The sequence below is a fragment of the Astatotilapia calliptera genome, chromosome 11 (assembly GCF_964374335.1).
Source record: "Astatotilapia calliptera chromosome 11, fAstCal68.1, whole genome shotgun sequence".
In the NCBI taxonomy this organism is placed as follows: domain Eukaryota; kingdom Metazoa; phylum Chordata; class Actinopteri; order Cichliformes; family Cichlidae; genus Astatotilapia; species Astatotilapia calliptera.
In genome coordinates this window covers 17,298,950-17,321,195 of record NC_137432.1, presented here as the reverse complement: position 1 = coordinate 17,321,195, position 22,246 = coordinate 17,298,950, and the positions used below count along the sequence as shown (strand labels likewise).

Sequence of the window (22,246 nt, the reverse complement as noted above, 5' to 3'; positions counted from 1 at the left end):
TGTGAGTGGACCACTGTTGGCATTGGTATTTAAAATTAAAAATTGGTATTTAAAATTTAAAATAAATACCAATTTTAAATTTAAAATAAATAAGATATTACACACTACTTGGTACTTTAAAAAAATAATGCTATACACTACTTTAAAACTACCCAGGAAAAGTTATTTGTTGCACTACTCATTACACTGACATGGTGTGTGATGCAGTGTCGGAAAAAGGTAGAGGCAGAAATTGAGTCTACAGTGCCACTAGTGTCAGCAAACACTTAGCTTTTTGACTGGTTCTTGCTAGCTTTGTGCTAGCATGCTGTCTGCGCAGATGCTTGCAGAGACTCAATCTTGTGTCGCCAGCAGTGGATAGCTGTTTTCTGCTAGTGCACAGATTGGACCTTACCATTGTGCTCTTGTCCTTTCATGTTACAGAGAAAAATGTAATGTCCACATCGCCACTCCTCAACAGTGGTAAACTGCTCGACCACTCCTTCCTGCACATGAACTGAAGTCAGGTGATGCTAGCATAAGTGTGCAGGAAAAATGCTTGTGTGAGTTTTTTTCTTTCCACCTGCTCATCTTGCAGATAACTGAAGGTTTTTAAGACAAATAAAAAACTAATAAATGTAATGCATTACATTACTACATTAAAGTCAATGCTGTGACAATAAAGCAACTCTTCAGTGAATTCTGACTGAGAAAAAAATCTTCTCCTAAATGAGTTCTGTTATACCAAAACAAAGTGAAGACATTTTGGAAATAATGGGGCTGAACCGTGACAATCTGGACTGCGCTGTGGAAGAAGATGGATCGAACAGACAGGGAACAAGTGTGAGCCACAAAAGTAGCAGGTCTAGCTCTCATCGACTAACTGGCGGGTGAATAGTTGGATTTAATTGAAGCCCACAGGCTGCTACAAGTTACTATCGATAGACTGTTTATGTCCATAAGAGACTACGAGTTAACATATTATCTAACATCTGTGGTAAGTCATGGCTATATCAATGTGCTCAAACTAATCTTATGTGAATGGTATTTGACTGCCGAGGCAATGTTCACTGAGCTGAGGGTGAATAAGTTCTACTCCTAAAAAAGACTCTAAATATTTGTTGAATGTGGTCCATTGATTTCCTCATTACCCTCAGCCTACTAAACAACCAGGCGACTGCTAATGCACTAGTCATTACCATTTAGAGTACTGGCCAAGGTCTCAGAAGGCAAACCTTTCTCTTCGATCCTCAAGGGCATTCATTGCTGTGTTGTTGTGTACCCAGTGAGTGCCAAGTTTACTTTACAGACTGAAAATAACAGTAAACTGCTGCAGGAGACCTTTTGTTTCGTTTTGCATTTCTTTGGCTGTTCTGCATTGAAAACCATGCTACATTGTGTGGTGGCCCTGGCAGTTCAACACACTGCTGCCTAAGACATTACAGGCAAGTAGTCACAAAAAATAGCAAACCTAGTAAACACATTCCTCAGAGCTCAGTGTTCAAACATATTGTCTTCCCGGTACAGTAAACTCTTGTCAATGGGTTTGCATTTGCAGCGCCAAGCTATGTCTTGATAAGCTCATATTCAGCACGCTGCTCCAGCAGCTCTTTCAAAATTCAGACTTTAACTTGTGAAAAGATATGCATTACTCCGTTTATTTGGTTTTCATTTGTGTGTTTTATAAACTAACAAGAAGCACTCAGAGAGCTCAAACTTCCACCAAGCCAGCTCACTCCACCATCTCTTACCTACATATTAATTGTTAGTTGTTTTCTTTGTTCTTTGTTAATGTATGTATGTATGTAAAGAAGTTTGTGGTGCAGTAAAATAATGCCTGTTTGGGTTGACTTGAAAGAAAAGTATATGTGAAATGTGAAAATGAGAGCAGAGGTCAAATGTGACCAATAAAGTGATATTTAGAATCCAGGAACACCAGGATCGTTTCATAAATGTTGCCAATTAAAACAAAGACAGCAGAATTTTAAGCACAGTTTTAATACATAAAAGACACTTTATGAAACTTTGACCCTATTGACCTTGAAGAAGAGGTCAAAGGTCCAATGTCACGTAATCTTTAGATTCCCCATATCATTTCCTGTATGCCTATATATTGTCAGCGCAAACAATGGAAGTGAGAGTGACAAAGCTAGTTTTAAATATCTATATCTATCATTTTAACCTTCCAAATAATGTATCAACCTTGAGGTAGAGGTCAGAGGTCAAATGTGACACATTTTAAATTTTTATGCAGTACATTTTTTATGTTGACAACACGCACTACACTTTCAATAACCATAATTTGTTTCTAAGTTTTAAGGATTTTTTTGGGTCAGTTTCCAACCAATAAATCGTTGAGTTGACCTTGGAGACCTTGTTGGATGTAAGACAAATTTTAATGGATTGTTAATATAAAACCACTCCACACCCCTACACAGTTTTATCAGAGTTCAAGTAAACATTTTGTGCTCTTGTGTTTACCGACAGAATGACACGCATGCAAATGCTACCAAAACAATAGAAGGTAATTAGTAACTGAGACAACTGACATAATTATTAAGTAATTTTCATTACTGGCAAAAGGGGTTAGGTCAGGGGTCAGCAACCTTTAACACCCAAAGAGCCATTAGGACGCGATTTCCACACAAAAGAAAACTCTGGGAGCCGCAAATACTTTTTGACATCTAAAATGAAGATAACACTGTATATATTGTTTTTTACCTTTATGCTTTGTGTGAACAACTAAGGTGTGTTGCTTGTGAAATCCATGAAGTCCTACAGAGAAAATTACATTTGATTTATGTAATTAACACATTTTGAACTCTTAAAGAAATATAACAAAAGGAACTAAAATGATCCATGTAGCAAACAAAAACTGCTGTGAGCCGCCACCCTTATATCGCCTTTGGGCTTTAGGAGCCTTGACCTGACTTTTAACAAAATGATTGGGAAAAAAAGCACTATGCTGCAAAAAAAATGAAAAATAGATATTTGCAAAATTCTGCCTAAATATGTATTTTACCTGGTTAATGTGTGTGGTGGGGTGCAGGGTGGACGCGCCTGAGCGGCACCCGCAATCATGCCTCGCCGCCTTAACGTCTGTGCCATCTATGCTGTTGTGTTGGTGGGTGTCGGGCTGTGAGCTGAAAAGCTGTAGCCGGCTGTATGCGTACAGCAATCGTGTGTGAAAAGTGGTAGATGCTGAAAAGCATGTTCATGGAAACATCGTCGGGTCTGCCGTGACATGTTTACAATGGGACTTCTGCTCCTGAACCTCTGCGCACAGCGTCTGCAAATCAGGGCTGTACGAAGTCACTTTCATCTTTACGCAGGACTGTAAGCTGTCATCTGTGAGGCGTGAGCGGTGTTTGTTTTTAACATAGTTCACGGTGGAGAACAGCTGCTGACATAATGTGGATCCGAAGATCCATAATTGGCCTATCTGGGGTTGAAAGTCTTGGTAAATGCATGGCGTTTTGGCGGGTATACCGGCTTCCGCGAGTGTGACGCTTATTTTGAGCGATGAAAAAAATAATAGAATATTATTTTTTTGTATTTCAATATCACAATAATCTTCCAATTTAGAACTACAAGTTAAAAAAGAACTAATATAAATAAAATACACTTCAGCTAAATACTTAAAAAAACAAATTTATTTTCCCAAACCACGCGGAGCCGCACTATAAGGACTAAAGAGCCACATGCGGCTCCGGAGCCGCAGGTTGCCGACCCCTGGGTTAGGGTTACATTTGAAATTACCTGTAAATCATGCATGTTACTCCCCCTATGCTTGCTCATATTCTATAGTGCCACCCAGAGCCCTCAGCAATTCTCAGTACTGAGCAAACATCTCCATGTTGTCTGCTAAAAGCAATGCCACGATGCAACACGTGAAAAATGGACTCGCTTGACAGTATTTTGGATAAAACTGCCAAACAGATTTAAGTACTAATTAAGTAAAGATGCCCCGATGCCATTGTAGATAGTTCTGATTCAAGTTCTGGTTAAAATTAGAAATAGAACTAAAAAAAGAAGAAGAAATGTGCTAATGAACTCTGACTCGAGTCAAAAAAGCCAGTAAAGCAGTACATCAAACTAGCACAAGTACACTTTATTAGTTTGTGAAAATATTTCCTATTTAGACTAATGCTGTATTCACACCATGAGTTACAAAACAGCCAAACTTTTCATCATCTGTGGGCTTGTATATCTGTGAAAGTGTAAAGAACATTTTAATAAATCCCGTAGTCATGCCTGCTAACATAACCTGATATTTCCCACTCATCTGACATTGTGCAAGTTAAGAATGATGCTTATTTCTCCTTATATGCATAGTTAGATAAAAAAAACAAACATACATACTAAAGTTGCAAATGACTGATTACATTTAATACATTTTTTGCCCTCTTTGTGATGCTGTAGTCGTTTCCTGTTTAGGAGTTTTTCCCTTTACACACCATTAAATATCTCACTAATATGAAAATGTGCAATCTGCTAACTCTCAGTTTCAAACAGCTCTTTACTAGGTAGAACTAGGAAATGGGAATAGAAACAAGTTTCTAAAATCCAGGTTCCCTGTGATTCATAACAGATTAATTGTTATAGAAAACTGATGGATTGAAACTTCACCAATATACAGTATAATTAACTTTCAAAAAAAAAGTAAGATAATACACTATTTACAACGGTACCATACACAGTATGTGATCATGGATATGGTTGGAAATATGCAATATAGCTTAACATAACTATTGTACCACTAGGTGCAGGGATTTAGGATATGCGCGCGCTTAAATGAACATTTTTTTTCTTTCCACATCTCCAGGAGACAATCATTACCAAACATTACAAAAGCTAACTATTTAAACCCTTGCTCCTATTGAAAGCCAATTCAGAGCGACTTAAGAAGAGGTTTTTTAAAAAAAAGGAAGAAAGGGAGGAAAAAAGGAAACAATAGCCAATATAGACTTGGAGACAACGTGGAGAAGAGAAAGAGGACAGGAAAGGAATGACGGAAAAAGCTAAAGATGGAAAGAGTGAGAATAGTATAGAGAAAAAGATGGAGAAGTGAAGGCTCCTTTGGAGTGCACTGGGCTGTGAGACAGGCCCATTCAGTCCGATCTAAACACTGTGTCACACTGCGCATCAGCGCTCTCACCCGGGCAGCCAGCACTGTGGCCACAGACTCAAAGTTAACCAGTCAACTCCATTACAGTGCAGGGGGCGTGTACAGACCTGCCACACCAAAGGGATCACGCCGGCCAGCCAAGAATATTAATTGCTTTTAAATGAAGTGGAAGTCTCTTTATTGGGTGTCTGGTGTTGGTTTGTTATCTGCACGGCTGAAAAGGCCCCACTACTCTTTGGTCTCGCCGCCTTTGAAAGAGAAACTGACTCTGGATGAGGTCACTGATCAGTGGGGGCTATATACTCCCAGTGGGTTTTTGTGTGTCCTGCCCCTTTAACTACTCCCATTGTACTCTGCCCATTGTGTCCTCAATGCGTTGCGGTTAATAAACATATTTGTTAATGATGCTTCCTCCCAGGCGTAAATCCTGTCGAGTGTGTATTTATGTACTCATCGTGCGCGTGTTAAACCTGCAACTTTTGATAGATAAGGAACTGATGCATGCTGTGGTCTTTCACACTTCTTTTTAATCGCAATAGAATTTTAATGGAGAGTTGATACTGGCTTGATGTCGCTGTGCTCAGCTAACAGAGTGGCAGCCTGCTGCAAGGATGGGGGGGACAGACATCACGGGAGAATCTTGAACTTCTACAACCTGAAAGACAAGAGTCACATGATCAACAGAGCCAACTGAAGCTGTCTGTGAGCTAATTCTTGGCAGTTTGCTACTTTCTCTGCTTGTGTTGTAGGCTTGTCATGTGGTGTAAAACACAAATGCAGCTTGGAGAAACAGCCAGTAATTCTCTCTCTCTCTGTGTTGGTGTTAGAGGAAGATAGTTGCGACATTAACATAGTCTGATGAAGAATTAGAAAGTGGCAACAGATATAAGTTTCTAAAAAACCAACCTAATAATCATTTCCATTGCAGAGGTTTACACTGACGCATGACTAGGTGACAGTATTAAAAGGTTAAAGGCCTAGTTAAGTATTATTTTTTACTGACAATTAGCATTGATTATAAGATGAAGATGTAACATGTGGTGCTAAAATATTTTTTAAGATGTGGTGATTAATGTAGTAAAGTAACAAGTACTGCATTTTTGTGCTTTTCAGTAATTAGTAAAGAATCTACTTTAATGAATGTTAGATGATTCAAAAAGAGTCAAATACTTTGCAGTACATCGACACTGCCTTACATTCTTATTCTGTGTAATAGTTTGGCTAATGCAGCATTCAGATTAATAAATCTAAAGTGAAGCCTATGTGTAGTCTGCTGTACTAACACATTTATAGAGATCCAAACACTCAGTTGGCTATATTAATAGATAGTTTTTTTCATACTTTGACCTTTTAGTCCACACGGTATGAAGCTAGAAAGACAGTATCTAAAATAAAAGGTATGAATTTAGATTTTTACGGTAAAATTATTATTTTTTATCCCTTAGTTTGGTTTCTGAAAGGTATTTCAATGCCATAGAAGGTAAACAATAGTGCATCTTTTATGTGATGTTACTTGAACAGTGTCTGCTCTGTCATTTGTTTATTAGCTAGACCTGCTTACTTAGCTAGCGACTACTATGCTTACATGCTGAGCAACTAATGATTAGTGATTACAAATGAATTATGAATTATTTCTGAATAAATTTGCATACTTCTACAAAATGAGGTCAGCAAAACCAAAGGTTGGATTGGTGGTGGTCAGAGGGCCCGGTGGCGCCTGTGTCCGGCAGCCTCGCCTCTGTCAGTGTGCCCCAGGGCAGCTGTGGCTACAATGTAGCTTGCTATCGCCAGTGTGTGAATGTGTGTGTGAATGGGTGAATGACTGAATGTAGTGTGAAGCGCTTTGGGGTCCTATGGACTAGAAAAGCGCTATACAAATGCAGGCCATTTACCATTTACCATTGGTTTTCAAGAGGTCATCTGAATGCTCACGCAGGTTTCATTCATTTGATGTGCTCTTTTCTGGATTTGCATCACCCCTTATCTGTCAAACACATTATTGGACATTGCTCAGCATGGAGGTTTTCCCCAGCTGATAAAAAGGACTGAGTGCAGAAAGTTCAATATTTTCCTTCAAAAAAAAAAAAAAAAAGAAAAAAAGAAAAGAAAAGAAAAGGTCATCATCAAAAATTAAGTTACATCCATTTGATGTAGCAGGAAATAAATGATGTGGACATTTATTTCTAGTTTTAATGTGCATTTCAAATTCATGCATTCAGTTCTGCTTATAGAATGACCTGTAACAAAATGTAATGTAACAAAAGAAGCGTGGGTCCCACGTAGCGCACCCACTTTGTTATTACGTCTCACGGGTAACTCCTCGCCACCTGGCTGTGAGTAAATGCGTTTCCACCCGTGAGCCCTGTTGGAACTACTGGCTTCCGAAGCTCAAATAACGTACAGTGCATCCGCCTCACTAGTCCCCACTGAGCTCCGTGTCTGAGGCCTAGCAGGTTAGCAGGGGAAGAGGATAGAAGACATTATTTATAATTCCATGCGCCATCTCTATCTCTCTCTCAAAAGGGGCCCGAGCACCAAACAAAGCCCTGGTGCTAGACATCTCTGGAGATGAAGACGAGCTGAGGTTTCACATCCCTGTGAATAAGGTTAGATATTAATCCAGCTAAGAGAAGAAAAAACATGCTACAGGTTGCTTTCTAAGCTTCCTTTGTGGGAGTATTTCTTTGTGTTTCTGTGTGTCTGGCTTTTGAATAGGAACCCCCTCCTTCTCACTATGTCCATTGAAAAAAATTGGCTTCTAAATACAAGCTATTAGAATATTTGTGTAGATGAGTAATAAGTTATTAGTTGCAATTACTGGTCATCTATTAGTCTGGTATAATAGACTGATTAGGCAGTGGGCCTTTTAACTTCTGAAGAAGTAATTTGGAAGACAGCCTACCTTTGACAAGGCAAAGAAAGGCTTCCTTTATTCAGGCCATATCTAGCTATTGTACTAACAGACATGTTATAATGGGATTACTAGCGACTACAGTGGACTGATGAAATCAATGGCGAACGCATCATTTTGTATAATTCACAGGTACTGGAGATGAGAAGAGATTTTGGCTAGTGAGAGGGCACTTCAAACAGGATGAATAGGGAGCAGTATATGCATTACACAACCTATATTTAATGTAATTTACTGCCTATAGAAGACGATGGTGGGATTTTTTTTGTCCCTCTGTGTTTGTTTAGGATGACTTGCACAATTTGGGACTTTTAGGGCTTTTGGAGCCATCATCATCCCGGCATGTTACATTTTGGCCTGCTTGACAATGAAATGCATTTGACCTCGGAGAAATTGGAAGCACAGCCTCCTCTGTACAGGTTGTACTGGTCTTTTGTCAAAGAGGATGACAAAACCTCCATTCATATTCTGCCTGCGTTTTCCAAGGACGCTCCATTGTTGTTTTATATCCCTGCCTGAAATCTGTCATTATAAAGAACAATTACACCTCTTGTGGTCATGGTACTTGGACTTTCTTTGTTTTCATCCATCTTTCTCTTGGCTTCTTTGTTCTTTTTGGTCCAAGGAGAAACTGGTAAAGAAAATGTGGCGCTGTAGCAAGTAAACTGCTCCCACACATTTTTTGCACATGAAAAAAAAAAGTGTATCCAATACTAAGGGCAGCAGTGTGAGGGAGAACCTGCACTGCAGCACAAGGTGCTGTAATCTTGAGAACAATATTAGAGAAACAAAATTAAAGATTTCCCTGAGCATAGCATGACCAGTTTCTGCTCTTGAAGGCTGTGATGCATCACACAGATGGATTTCAGAGGTTCCTTATACCCCTCCCACCCTTCAGTTACTGGCTCAAGTTGTGCTTCCTGCCTCCTTGTTCACCAGTGGCCACAGATGGAGCACCATCATCTTTCCGTACGCACTTGTCTCCACTCTTTGTACCTCTGCTTCTTCCCTGCCTGTTGTTTATTCTAATGTGGTCCGAATGGAGCAGCTGGTGGTGACATGGGGTTGATTATGCTGTTCCCACAGTGACATTTTCAAAGGCGGCTGAGGAAGGCGCCGTTGTTGTCTGTGATCTGTGGATGACAGCCTTGCCTGTTGCACCAGCTCCACATTGACAATTGCATGGTGTGAGGGGAGCAGGGGCGAGCGTGCAGGGACGTGTGCAGAACAGAGCTCAGTTTGACCGATACGTGTTTTTAAAGGGAATTCAGACTACTGCTAGTCCATGCAAAGGATGCACAAGTGTGCATAAAGCTTACACCTATACCTTCAAGCCCACTAGCTCTAATCTGTTTAAAAGCATAGGATGATACTCTGCACACAAGCACAGAAGAGTGCAGCTAGTCACTCAGTCAGTCCAGCCCCTTCATTACAAGGCCCAGTTTGGATCATTTGGTCGGTAATTGCTGCCCACAAGTGAGCCACTCCACATGAATGGAAGTGCAGTAAAGCGTCAGCGGCCATGATCAGCGTCTGCTCCCAGGTAATAGCCTTTTCCCTCCCCCCTTTCTATCACTCCTTCCCTCTCCCAGGCTGCTACTTCTGTTGAATGAGAGGATAAAAGTAGTGAGGGTGAGGCAGAAGGCTTTTGGAGAAAGAGGAGGGGGCAGAGAGGCGGTGATATAGGCAATCCATAATTACCTGTAATGAGACTTTTGTCTTGGAGCATTATAGGGATGTTCTTGAAGTCACCCCGGAGGTGGTTTTCAGATGGAGGAAGAGCTGCACGCGCCTCAAGTCCTCTCATGCCCCATCTCATCCATATGTGCAGTAATAAGTAATTACTGAAGTCTCATTGAAGTCCATGTGGAGTATTCTCCGTCTCTTTCTCTCGAGGCAGATGAATACCCGCCACTCACCCATTACACAAAGTGACACTCCTGGAGATCCGACGTGTCATCTCAATCTTCCTCTTCAGTCCTACTCGTTCTTCTCTTCCACCCCCCTCAGTTTGAGAAAACAGCTGGCACCCTTTGATGTCTGACTGGCAGCTCACTGGGTCACCTTCACTGCTGCATCTGACAGGGTATCTATTCAAGCTAGTCTTGGGACGCTGAAATCATTTTCTGTATGGCACCATGATAGAAATTCTTATCATGGGCTTCCTGTGCTGCTTCCTAACACCTGGAGTGTGATAGTTCTCATGCAGGGACCAAAATGACAGAATTGCCTTGACTGTGACTTTGACTTTAGCCTATGGGTCAACATCAAAGATTCTATCAAGATGAGTTCTCCCACCAAAACTGGTAACTGTTTATTGTTTCCATTGTTGATGGATAATTCGTCACAGAGGAAGAGACTTTATTACTTCTTTTTTGAGGAAATAAGCTGCTGACTAACAGGCCTGGAACAGTACTCTTTGAAAAAAAAAGTCATAAAAAGTTGTGGGTTAAAGTTATTAAGCTAACATGTTAAAGTTGCTGATATGGAGCAGACGTGTAGACACATTAATATTCAGTAATTCATTGTTTTACGCAGTGTAGGTTTGGGGATTCCTTTTTATTGAGAATTGCAAACCCTCCAAACATTTGTAAGGCTAGCGCTGCTTACACTGTTATTAGCCTGCACCTTATCAATCATTGCCGTTTACTTTTAAACATGAATGGGAAATAAAATTTGGGCTAATATGAGCTGAAGACCAAAATATTGCCCTAGGAAGTTGCAAAACACTCCTCGGGAATCATTTTGTAGGTACAAAAATGTTACTTTTGATTGATTATAGATTCAACTGAGGAAATGGGCTGATAATAACACAGTGCATAAAGATACAATTTAGAGTTGACTTGTTTATAGGGTAGTGATAAGTGGCTCAACAAACAGATAACAGAAATTGTAAATATACAGAAGTATAAGCCTTTGACTTAAAGTGAGTGAAAAAGCAACCAATGTCCAAAGAAAAACTTTGAAAGATGAGGGAACACATCTAAGGACCACTTGAAAAAATGACAAGAAATTCAAAGCAAAATCGAGAGAAATGAAGGGTGACTCAAGACTTCTGCACAGTACTGGAACTAAGGGTTAATCTTTCCAAGTGATCCTGCTCATCGCATGCGTGGTGATTTTATCTATTATCTATATAAAATGTGGGTGAGTGGAGCTTTAAGGAAACGTTTAAGCACATCTCAATAACATAGCCCTGTTGAAGCTCTGGTAATATGCCATTCTGAAATCTAATACAGTTTCCTGAATGGACGCCTCATATTTTCATAATGAGTCTTGAAGTACACTCACAACTCGTACAATAACACAATGTATGTGGTTTCAAGAGCTCATTTCCCATTATGTAAGCACATATCTATGCATTCCCTCTTAACCAATGAACTTGTTTTCAAGGCCTTGGCTTCTTGACATACACCACGAGGACTTACATTACTGCAACACAGTGGCAAATTCTAGTATAAATTAAAATTTTTGAAAGCTCCCGGAATAATGGCATCATTTGACCTGCCAGTACGGTGCACACCTCATATGGATATGAACTTGAAAATCAAGCTGAAGGGCTAAAGCTTTATTGTTTGAACCGATAAAAGATATTCATCTTAGCGCCGCTGTTGTGACACAAAGGCACTGAGAGGAATCTGAAAAATAACACGAGCGCAATGAGGGGGTCACCAGTAGGTACTCCAAGCTTCATCTCTCAGGTGGAGTTTTAAAATGAAGTGCTTTAATTGTGTGTGGGTGTGGTTTGAGCTCTTGAGACTTCTACCAGACTTTTTTGTTGCCAAAGCAGAAAGTGACCCCTGGTCACCGCACGTGCTTAGACTCACAGTCGCGCACACTCTCTCTCTCACACACACGCATTTGCACACGAACTAACAAAACAGCTGTGCGGGTGGGCCTTGTCGTTGGCTGTGCCTGTTTTGTCTTTCGATTGCGGGAACTTGCATTGCGGTGCAATTCTCAATGCATGTTCGAGAGTGATCGTGCACGCCATGTGGATCAGTTCTCAGTGTCCACTCGGCGCTGGGACTAATTTGCATTCCTTTGTGCGTGAATAAAGGACACCTATTCTGAGGACAGAGTTTACCAGCTGCCATCCAGGACTAGTCCTTATTAGAGCCCTGCTGTTCCTCTGAGAACGCCAACACATGTTCCACACACGCTGCCGCTCACACACTACCTACACACACGCACACTCAAGGACACGTGCACTCCCTCAGTTATAATCTGTGCACAAATGAAAACACACTAACACAGATGCACAAAGAGAAACAGACACACACTTTCCTTCCGGACAGTACAGATAGTGATTACAGGCACCAGTGGCAATATTCTGTGGTTGTCAATAACAGGGCAAAGGTCACTATCTCGCTCTCACACACACACACACACACACACACACACACACACACACACACACACACACACACACACACACACACACACACACACACACACACACACTTCCATTCGGTTTACTCATATACTGCATCTTTGGAAATGAACAACTATGTCACCTTCAGTTTGGCTCAGTTTTTCAGTGCCCACAGACTTGGATGGAGTTATGGTTAAATCGAGGTAAGAGGCAGCACTCATCATTCCTTTTAGTAACAGAATAATACTTTCTTAGATAGACAAAAGCCAGAAAAACCCAGTACTCAAGGTTACTTGATTGGTGCCAACAATAACCTGCCATCCATGTTTTTCTTCCATTAAAAATCTTTAAAATGAAATGAGTTGGTAAAAGTTAAATACCAGTTATACAGGTATAAATACCAGGTAGCTAGCTGTTAGTTAAATATAAGAATGTAAAGGAGTGAGAGTTAAAGGATGATGAAAAATACATTTTTGAGTAAAGTAAATGGATTATACTGATAGTTGTCTTCTTTAAACACACATTGCGTACGTTTTGGTGATTCTGCTGCTGGATTGCAGTTTAAATGGTTCTGAATGGCGATATGTACATACCCGTGCCATGGCGATGTCTGAACATGGTGCTATCCTCCATACAGTCAGCTCATCTCGGGTTTGCAGACACTCCATGCAGAAATCCAACCAGTCACACATTTTTTGTTCTGAATGAAATAGAAGAGATAATGCGCTATTGTAGGGTTTTTATCTTGCAATATACAGCACCTCGGGGTGACTGTTTTTGTGATTTGGAGCTATATGAATAAATTGAATCTTAGAAGTGCTGAGTTTTTGCTTTAATTTGAGCATTTTCCCATGAAGATAGGCAATACTATGCGGAAGCTACAGCCCTTTAACACATAGTCATGGACTTGCAAGTGTCCAAAAGTAACTACACACTTGATTATTAACGTTCGCTGAGCAGCTGTGTATCTAATGGTTCCTAGATGGATACATGGATCAAGAAGGAGAAATCCAAAGGGAGCTCACTAATGACTTGTGCCTGTTAGCTTGACAACTAGAGCATTCAGTATGTCTATTTCTATACAAATATACTTCATATTCTGTAGTAATACTTAAAGATATGTTCATATGTTTTGTTGACAAAATGCAGCTTTTGTAGTTTTACTTGTGTACACACCCACAGTGGACTTTAAGTCAAATAATTAAGGAGTGATTAAAGAGCAGACTTTCAGCTTTAATTCAAAGGTTTTTGAAATAGACTTGCACTTTCTAGGAATTATAGAACTTTTTTTTAGACATAGACATTTTCAAAAACATTTGGACAAATGACTAAAGAGAAATTTAATTTCCAGGTGAGCACGATCCTCCATTATTCCATGACAAATTAAGCAGACATAAAATCTGGAGTAATTCCAAGTGATGAATTTGTGTTTAGAAAGTTCACAGAAAACTCACAATAAAAGGTCCAAAGAGCTGCTGGACAGCATCGTGGTGGAGTGGCTAACACTGTTGCCTGTAACTGGGGGGACACTGGAGGATCTATTTTCCTTGGGAACTTGCAGATGGAGAAGGCAGATGAAGTTTCCAGGTGGTGGTGACATCGGAGATTAGATTGGCAGAGGATTCACAGGTTTTATGATCGATGGCCAGCTTGGTTTTTCTGGTAAGATCTTCCTTTTCAGATTAAACAACTCAGAGATTTCTTGGGTTGCAGTCAAGGATTCTTGATGCAGCCAAAGGGTAATGAATTGATGAGAGACAGGTGTGCTGGCTGGAACAGGAGGCAGGGGCAACCCTGGTCAAGACCTGAGCCCTGCCCAACCTGGATGTAGGTAGATAAAGTCTTCTAAGCATTATATGAATGGCTGATTTTCCTACACCTAGACACTATTAGGATAGTATAAGTATAGAATTCAGTGAGTGAATCTAATCAGCATCATCATCTTAAATGTAAATGAATTCTTACTACCTTTGGTGTAAACCAGTCCAATATGGTACATTATTGTAAATTTCACCACAATACTGCAAACTAACCAGTTTAGCTGACTTAAACGCTACATCACTACTTAGTAGACCTCCATAATTTTCATGCAGAGGTTGAATAACACAAAATCAAAAGGCTGTTCCAGATCATTCCAGCCCATGTTAACAGCTGGTTATACTGAAAAACTGAAAGGACAGATGACACTTTGACACTTTGCCAGAAAAACCTCTAATAGAACCTGCACAGTTTTGTCAACAGATGAAAACAAGTTGAAAGTGTGGAAAAGGAGAGAAACAGCTGACTTTGTGAAGCATATCACATTATCTGTTTAACATGGTGGAAAACCTGGAAATCAAAGTGACAATATACATATACATACATAAGTTATAAGTGCGGTGTTGATGGAGAATTTAGGATTAGTATGTAGCGTTTATTTTGTAGTTAGAGAGGCAACAAATATCAACATAAAGAAACGGTATTTGGGGAACGTATTGTTATCGTGAATGAAAAAGTGCCCTAGTGAGCACCTTTACCTCTCCATCAATTATCAGCAGCACTTTGTAATTTAATTCAGATGTACTTGTGTAATGAAGAGCTGCAGAAGGACGCCCATCGGTGTCATTTTCCATCACTCCTCTGAATGTAAATGACTTGCAGATTAGAGGATGATTTGGGGTTTAAAAGGAGAAACAAATTGCTCAATTTGTGCTAATTAGAGAAGAAGAATGCAGATAGTGACCAGTGTGGTCTTAGGATGAATACCTAATTACAGAGTGGAAAAAAATGACTCTCCATTTTTTAGCCCACCCCCAAAATCAGGCTCTCCCACCAAAATTACAGCTGAAAAATTAAGAGTAGGACCATAGAGTTCGTATGTTTTATGCATTTGACAGAAAACATACACTTCAGTGTCTCCTGTGGTCATGGATCCATGGGTGTGTGTGTGTGTGTGTGTGTGTGTGTGTGTGTGTGTGTGTGTGTGTGTGTGTGTGTGTGTGTGTGTGTGTGTGTGAAGTGGTTGCTGATATTCAGGCCCATATAATGTGTTTATCAGCAAATATTATGCCACTGTTGTCCCAGTTTTCTTTATGCTTTTCTTTTCACCAGTTCTCCTTTATCCATTTTGTATTAATCGCATCTGTCCTAATTGTTCACGCGTTAAATAGAGAGTTAGTATGGCGCACAACAAGTGAGGAAGGACAATGGCACTTCAGAAATGTTGCACGCAAGCTAACACTCAAGCACACTTCAGCACAGTGACAAAGTGCAGTTTTTAGTGCTTAATCAAAAATCATTTTGAAAAATAAAAGCTATGTTAATTAGGTTTGTTATTGCACTGCTATCAATTGGTGCAGACACGCTGATCACTGAGGAAAAAAAATGTAATAAATAAAGATGATAATGTTGACCAGTAAGAGCGGAGACATGGAGGAGAGGAAGAAAAAATAATTTACATTTAAATTCTTTGCAGGCTGAAGCAGTGCTGGCAGTCTTTCTTTTTTCTTCTTCTTCCTTTGTTGTCATTGGTTGTTATTTTTCAGAAAACATTAAGGATCTTAGAGGTTGGGAGGAAGCTTGATGTAGGTGAGCCACTGGAATTTCCAAACTCCTCATACCTGCAGCACCTCAAACTGTTCACGCATCAGCACCACATCTTCAAAGGTCAAAAGATCTGCAGCTCCAGAGACGCTTCGACCATGTTTTCTGTGCCGGTCAGAGGGCAGTGTGTGACACAAAAGCAAGATTTTCTGCTTTAAACATAAATCGCCAAATGATAGATTCTGATTTTGTCTTCCCGGGACGAAGAAAAAGAGGCGACGCAAAATCCTGCAAAAGATTAATTGGATCGCCTCAATCAAAACTCATTTAATTAAAAATGATCACCATTGAGATGAATGCAAATGAAAGGCAGCTATTGAACTAAACCCATTCTTCTATTCACGAGCTAAAGGTGGGATGAGACTACATGGTTAATACGCTGTTTGCTCTGCTTGGATTGTGTGTGTGTGTGTGTTCACCATTACTCCGATTGTGGGATACTCGTAGCTGAGAGAGGGGCTATGTGATGGAGTATGACCGCTGTCACAATACAGACAACAGAAAGGCTTGGTAAAAAAATGTAATTTTCCCCTCCACTGTGAAGCAGCAGCAAAAAAAAAAAAAAAAAAGAGAGAGAGAGAGGGGGGGAGAAAAAAGGAAGGATGAAGAAGGAAAAATGTGGGGGTATAAAAAAAAAGGACCCAGCAGAATTATTTGCCTGTAACAACTAGGGCTTGTGGTAATTATTATAATGATGTCTCCGAGTCAAGGCAGAGGTAGTGCCGCGATCACACGAAGGCTGATCAGAAAATACTAAATTTCAGGGGGTGCATAACACAGCCACAGTCAACTCATTAATGTGTGCTAATAAGGAGAAATGACAGAATGATGCTGGTTAGCCTTCTGCAAATATGACGGGAGGTAGACAGCTGTGATCGTTTTCTTTCGGTTACGTGCTGAAAACATGTACAGTTCTCTTTGAGGCTTCTGCTATCTGCAGTCATTCATACATCAATAAAACTAATATTCCATGTGAAACTTTTGGATTGTCGATTGTATTACATGTCATGCAAGTTGAACTTGAGTATATGCACACAAGCAAAAACAGTACATCTGCTTACATTGTGGCATGGCTTAGGATAGAGCAGAAAACTGCACAAAAAACAGTAAATAAATGACAAATATGAACATTTTATACAGATGATAAAATGACATGCAGAAGCTGATCATGTGTTAATCGCTTGTAAAAAAAGAAAAGAAAAGAAAAAAGAATCAGCAATGATCCCTATTACACTAAATTAAGTGTGTATCAGTAATTAAGGATACACTGATATACTGGCCAATATTACACTACTATTCAGGTGTATCAGTTGAGTTTTTTGTCCTGTTATAAATTAAAAATTACTGTGACTTTAAAACACGTCATTTATTTTACTGAAGCTGGAACCTGGAACAAAGTAGAAAAACAACACAATAAACTTAAAAAAAATGTTGGTAAAATATCAGTATTCCTTACCTGACATTTGCTCATTTTAAACATTGGTATCAATACAGGCTCAGCATTTCTGTGCATTTCTGTGCATCCCTGGTAATTCGTTTAATATAGAGCACGAATGGCCATTTAAACACACCAAAAACCGCAATTGCGCAGTTTTTAAAAATGTAATTTGCATTCAAATTTTAATCATATCTGTTTCTATCATATCTGAAAATTGAGCTCTATTGTGTACACAGCACGCACGGCTTCATGTAATGTTTCTCAAAGGACTGGATTTATTCAGGCTACATGCTGAAGATCTATTGTAACTTCTCAGGTAATAATGGCACGCTCTTTTTTCTTGTTCCTGTTTGTCAGATTAGCAGATGTTACATGTTTCCCAAGTATTTCACTGCAAAACAATAAAGTTACTCAAGCAATAACAAGTATTCAACATCTTTGTCTGCTTTCTAAAAGAGCCTGGGCTCTCTTATCTTTTGCAGCTGCAGAGCAGTCATTAAAGATGCTGTTAAAAAGCTGAAAGTCCCCTCACACTTTATTTTATCATTATTAATATTATTGATTTATTAAGTTATTTGAATAACATACTGTAGTGTCTGTTTTTTGGAAGAATGCATACATGTTCTTTACAGATGTACTTTAGATTACAAAAAGAACCTCTTAGAGCAGGAGTCCTTTCATGAGAGGGGAAGGTGTGGCGTGCTGGAACTAGATTTCTTTATGGAAGATGGATTTTGGCAAACAATGTTTTGTGACCAAAAGCATTTTCTCTGTGACTCTGCGACTGGCCCAAGAAGGCATGGTGGACATGCAGGGATAGGGTAGGCTGCTGATATGCACAGATGTTCCCCCTCATATCCACGAGCGTGTGACCACAGTCACTGGTTCATCCTTGCCCGGCGCCCGCTTACGCATCTTGCCTCTTGGTCTCTCCACATTACACAGAGCCCTGTTTGATTCTGATAGGTCCTGAAAGCCAGGAGACATACACAGCTGTAACAACATCAATGCGCTTCGTCAGGTTTTCAAGTCGGGGACATGTCTTATTATAATTACTACCTTTGCATTATTTATTTTGCTCTGCAGAGGCAAATTGTTTTGGTGCTTACTGGATGGTTTTGCGTTTTCCTCTTTTCCCTTCCTTCCCTCCCTCCATCCTGTCCTCCTTTTCCTTCTCTGGGAGAAGAGAGAAAACTGGAGTTTGGGAAGAGGGACAGGGTGAGAGTAGGTGAGGGGAGAATGGTGGGGGTAGTAAATCATTTATTTACGTTTGGCATCTGCATAATGAGGCAGGGAGCCAATGGCAGCCCTGGCCGGCTGGAGACAGGGTGGCATGCCTTCAGTTTTAATGGGCACACTGAAGAAACTTCCAATCCTTCTTGACATTTCTCATAGCGAAATAAACGTGCTCTGGGTCAGAGTGTCTATTAGCAAGATAAGAGACGAACAAGTCAATTATACTTCAATGACTACATAGCCAGGGGACCTCATTAACATGATCAGGGAGGTCCATGCTGCAGCAGCCCTCTCCTGTGTGTAGCCCCTGATTAAGTTGTGGAAGAATGACATGGCCTTTTTCCCTCTGCTCCATGCAGGAAGAGAAGAAAAAGCAGCGCAAAGAACGTAAATATATTCAAATCTACATAAGCAACCACAAACACAACCCCCCCCCACACACACATGGGCATGCACGCGGTGGCAAAGACACAGCAGACATCGCCAGGACGTGGTGTCTGACCAGCCAGCCAGAAATTGTTGACACATTCAAAAAAAGTAAGAGGCACACTTCATCAGAGGTTTGTGGGGAGGTTTTTTTTTTTTTTATCTGCTGATAGGGTCACAGAAGTGGATGCTTTGGGAAAACATTTGTGGCAGGGGATGTAGCGAGCTGTCATGCACAGCCTGGACGGATGGCCTTGGGTTGAGAGTGGAGGGTGGGCTATGTGGGGTGGAGGGGGGGTGCGGCGCAGCAGCCGAGGCGGGGCACAGGCAGAAGCGGAGGCGTGGGTTTAAAAAAAGCAGAGCCTGGGGTTTGGTGGGCGGAGTGGTGCTGTTTTTTTTCTTTTTCCCTTCCCTTCTCCTCAGCGCCGGCTTGTTTTCTCGGCGAGGATGCTGCGATCTGTTGACGCTGATGCGATGAGTGCAGACAGGGTACAGGGAGCACGGCTTGTCTTTTCTAGTGCTTGCATAGTGTGCATCATATACAGCCACTGCTTGGCCAAGGCTCCAGCTAATTAATTTGTATGCCTATTTGGACCAGTGGGAATTGATCAGCAGTCAGCTTATCAGCAGCAAAAGTGTTGACTGCTGCTTCCGACTGCAAGAAAAAAACACTCATTCACCCAACAGTTGCAGTCTTTTATGTCGTGAGCTATTGTGGCTCTGCCTCTTGGCTTGAAAAGCAGTGTTTATACCTTTATCTTTCATCTCCATAAGTGTGTTTGAAATAGTAAAGAGAATGACAATGATTTGGTAACCCTGGCCAGGATTTAAGGATTGCTAAGCACTGGCAAAAGATCACAAGTGCTTAATAGTATAGAATCAAAGTAAGACAGTAAATGGAGAAACTTCTCTGGGTTGTGTGTGGCCCTGAAAAGTAAGAGGAGAAGGAGAGACGGTAACAAGCCTTTGTCCACAGGCACACCAAGCACACACAAAGGCATCCCACTAGGAAAGGTTCCAGACGTATTTGCTCACATACCTCCATTATTGCTCTGTGAAACATGAATGATTTGATTATTTGATGACAGCTTATTTCTTAAATCTGTTTCGGCACCATATGTGTCTAATATGCGGCTCGCCCGCAATATGAATGCGTTGCCCTGGGGACTGTAAAAGGCCAGTGCAGTTTTCAAACCTGGAGGGAGGATTGGCTTGTGAGCTCAGACAGGCATACTGTGCTACGCAAAAGCGCAGCGGACTGGATTCAAGTGCATGTTCAAGGAAACGTCTTCCTATTGCCGTGCCTCTTGTATTCTCCCAGTCTTTTTTTTTCTTTTGGATTATGAATTAATAAGACTGCTTAAGGCTATAACTACTGTTTTTGAATATCTTGGCCTTGGCAAGCCAAATAAATCAAGCAGAACAGAGTCACAGAAAGACTACTTCTTTATGTCCACTGTCGTCCTGAGGTAATATTCTTGTTATTATAATTGGTTCCCGAGTTTTTTTCTCCCCTGGCAGGAATGTCAAACAATGTGTTGCAATTGAGACTAACTTTAACCTGCTTGGCAACCTGTGTCTAATCATTCTAATTGGCTCCTTAGAGGAGCTGACTGGATGACAGTGATGCTCTGATGATAAATCACATCAGGCTGTTCACACTATTGGCACAAAGTCCAAATTAATTGAATTAATCCATAATTCTTGCAGAATTTAGTGGTGATCCAGAGCCGATGACTTTGGCATTTTTCTGTGAGAGGTGATGCAGCTTCTGCTTTCTGTCAGGCTTCATCAAACATATATTTTATATATAAAATATATAGTATATATTTTTATTTTTTCATATTTAGTATATTTTTGCCGAGGTTTTAAATTACATATTACATGTGATTTATATTTCCAACACTTAGGAAAAACCACTGCTAATTAACTCATAACTAGTTACATTTTAGTAGCATTTGGTAGTATTTACACAATAGAAATACTTTGCTTAATAAAAGTAATTATTTTCAAAATTATAATATTGTGTTATGTATGTCTGTTATGTCTACATATATCATAAATTACAGCTTTTTTGAAATAATTGTGTTCTCCTTATGGTCTCACATGCATTTTGTGTTTCATGTACTTTAATGATTACCAAATGTTACTTTTTTGTAATAATGCAATTTTTGTACATTTAGTCATTTTAAGCCTTTATTTGACAGCAAGGCAGTGTTGTGTTTTAGTTTTAACTACAATCCTTCCATATCTAAATCTAACCAAGTAATTTGGTGGGAAAAGCCAAAGTGAAAAACAACAGATAACACAACTGAATGGTTAGAGAAACCAAATATGAACCCCCGCGTCTGAGTTCACAGTTTTACTATTTATATAAACTACTCAATAAATTGTAGTAGAATGAATCTCTATGAAACCCACTTTCATGAAACAGCCATTTTATTGATATTGTACTCTTGATGCTAAGCTAGAAATCGCTCAGAGTTTAAAAATATCTTCTTCATAATAATAAGAGCTATATTTTTAAAAATGTGCAGGGAAAACATCTTCTAGATTGGGGGTCAATAGTGCTAGCAAACTAAGCTAAACGTGTGCTAACTAATAGTAGCCCTACCTATGTAATACACTTCACTGTTATTTTACCAGTCTGTTGTTCCACTGAGAGTCAACCTAGTAAGTGTTTTTCAGGATTACATTTACAGTAAGAACAGTAAGTGGAATCATTAACCTTGAGTACCTTGAGTATTTCACACGGCTCTTTAGCATAACTATAGAGCAGCAACATTAGCTAAAGTGCGTACACCTTTAAAATACTGCTATATGCGGATTAGTTTATTTATTATTTTATTCCTGAGTTCCCTCTATCCAAAGTTTATTATACCATATGTCAGCTACTTCTCTATCTTCTATCTGGAAGTGGCTGACATCCAGAAATCCTACCAGTGGCTGGACAAAGCTGTACTGAAGACACCTCTGTGACATAGAGGCACTAATCATGGCAGCACAGGAACAAGCTCTAAGTACAAGATCCATAGAGGTTGGGGCCTATCGCACCAGACTAATGCCCCGGTGCAGGCTGTGTAGAGATGTTCTTGAGACAATCCAGCACATAACAGCACGGTGCAAAATGCTAACAGGCAGGGCATAGTATACAGAAACATCTGTGCCTGA

At 40.1% G+C, this 22,246-nt stretch overlaps 1 long non-coding RNA gene across 2 annotated transcripts; it reads right to left on the bottom strand.

The window, feature by feature from the left end:
- Positions 1-5,231: 5,231 nt before the first annotated feature.
- Positions 5,232-14,212, bottom strand: LOC113032692 (uncharacterized). 2 transcript variants are annotated; one of them, XR_013912077.1, is made up of 4 exons: positions 13,848-14,212; positions 12,987-13,093; positions 7,007-7,091; positions 5,232-5,762 (listed from the first exon to the last, which is right to left on the bottom strand). It is a non-coding gene; the product is annotated as an uncharacterized LOC113032692 (long non-coding RNA). The 2 variants fall into 2 exon arrangements; XR_003273918.2 differs by lacking the exon at positions 7,007-7,091 and having other exon boundaries at positions 13,848-14,205.
- Between the last annotated feature and the right edge of the window lie 8,034 nt (positions 14,213-22,246).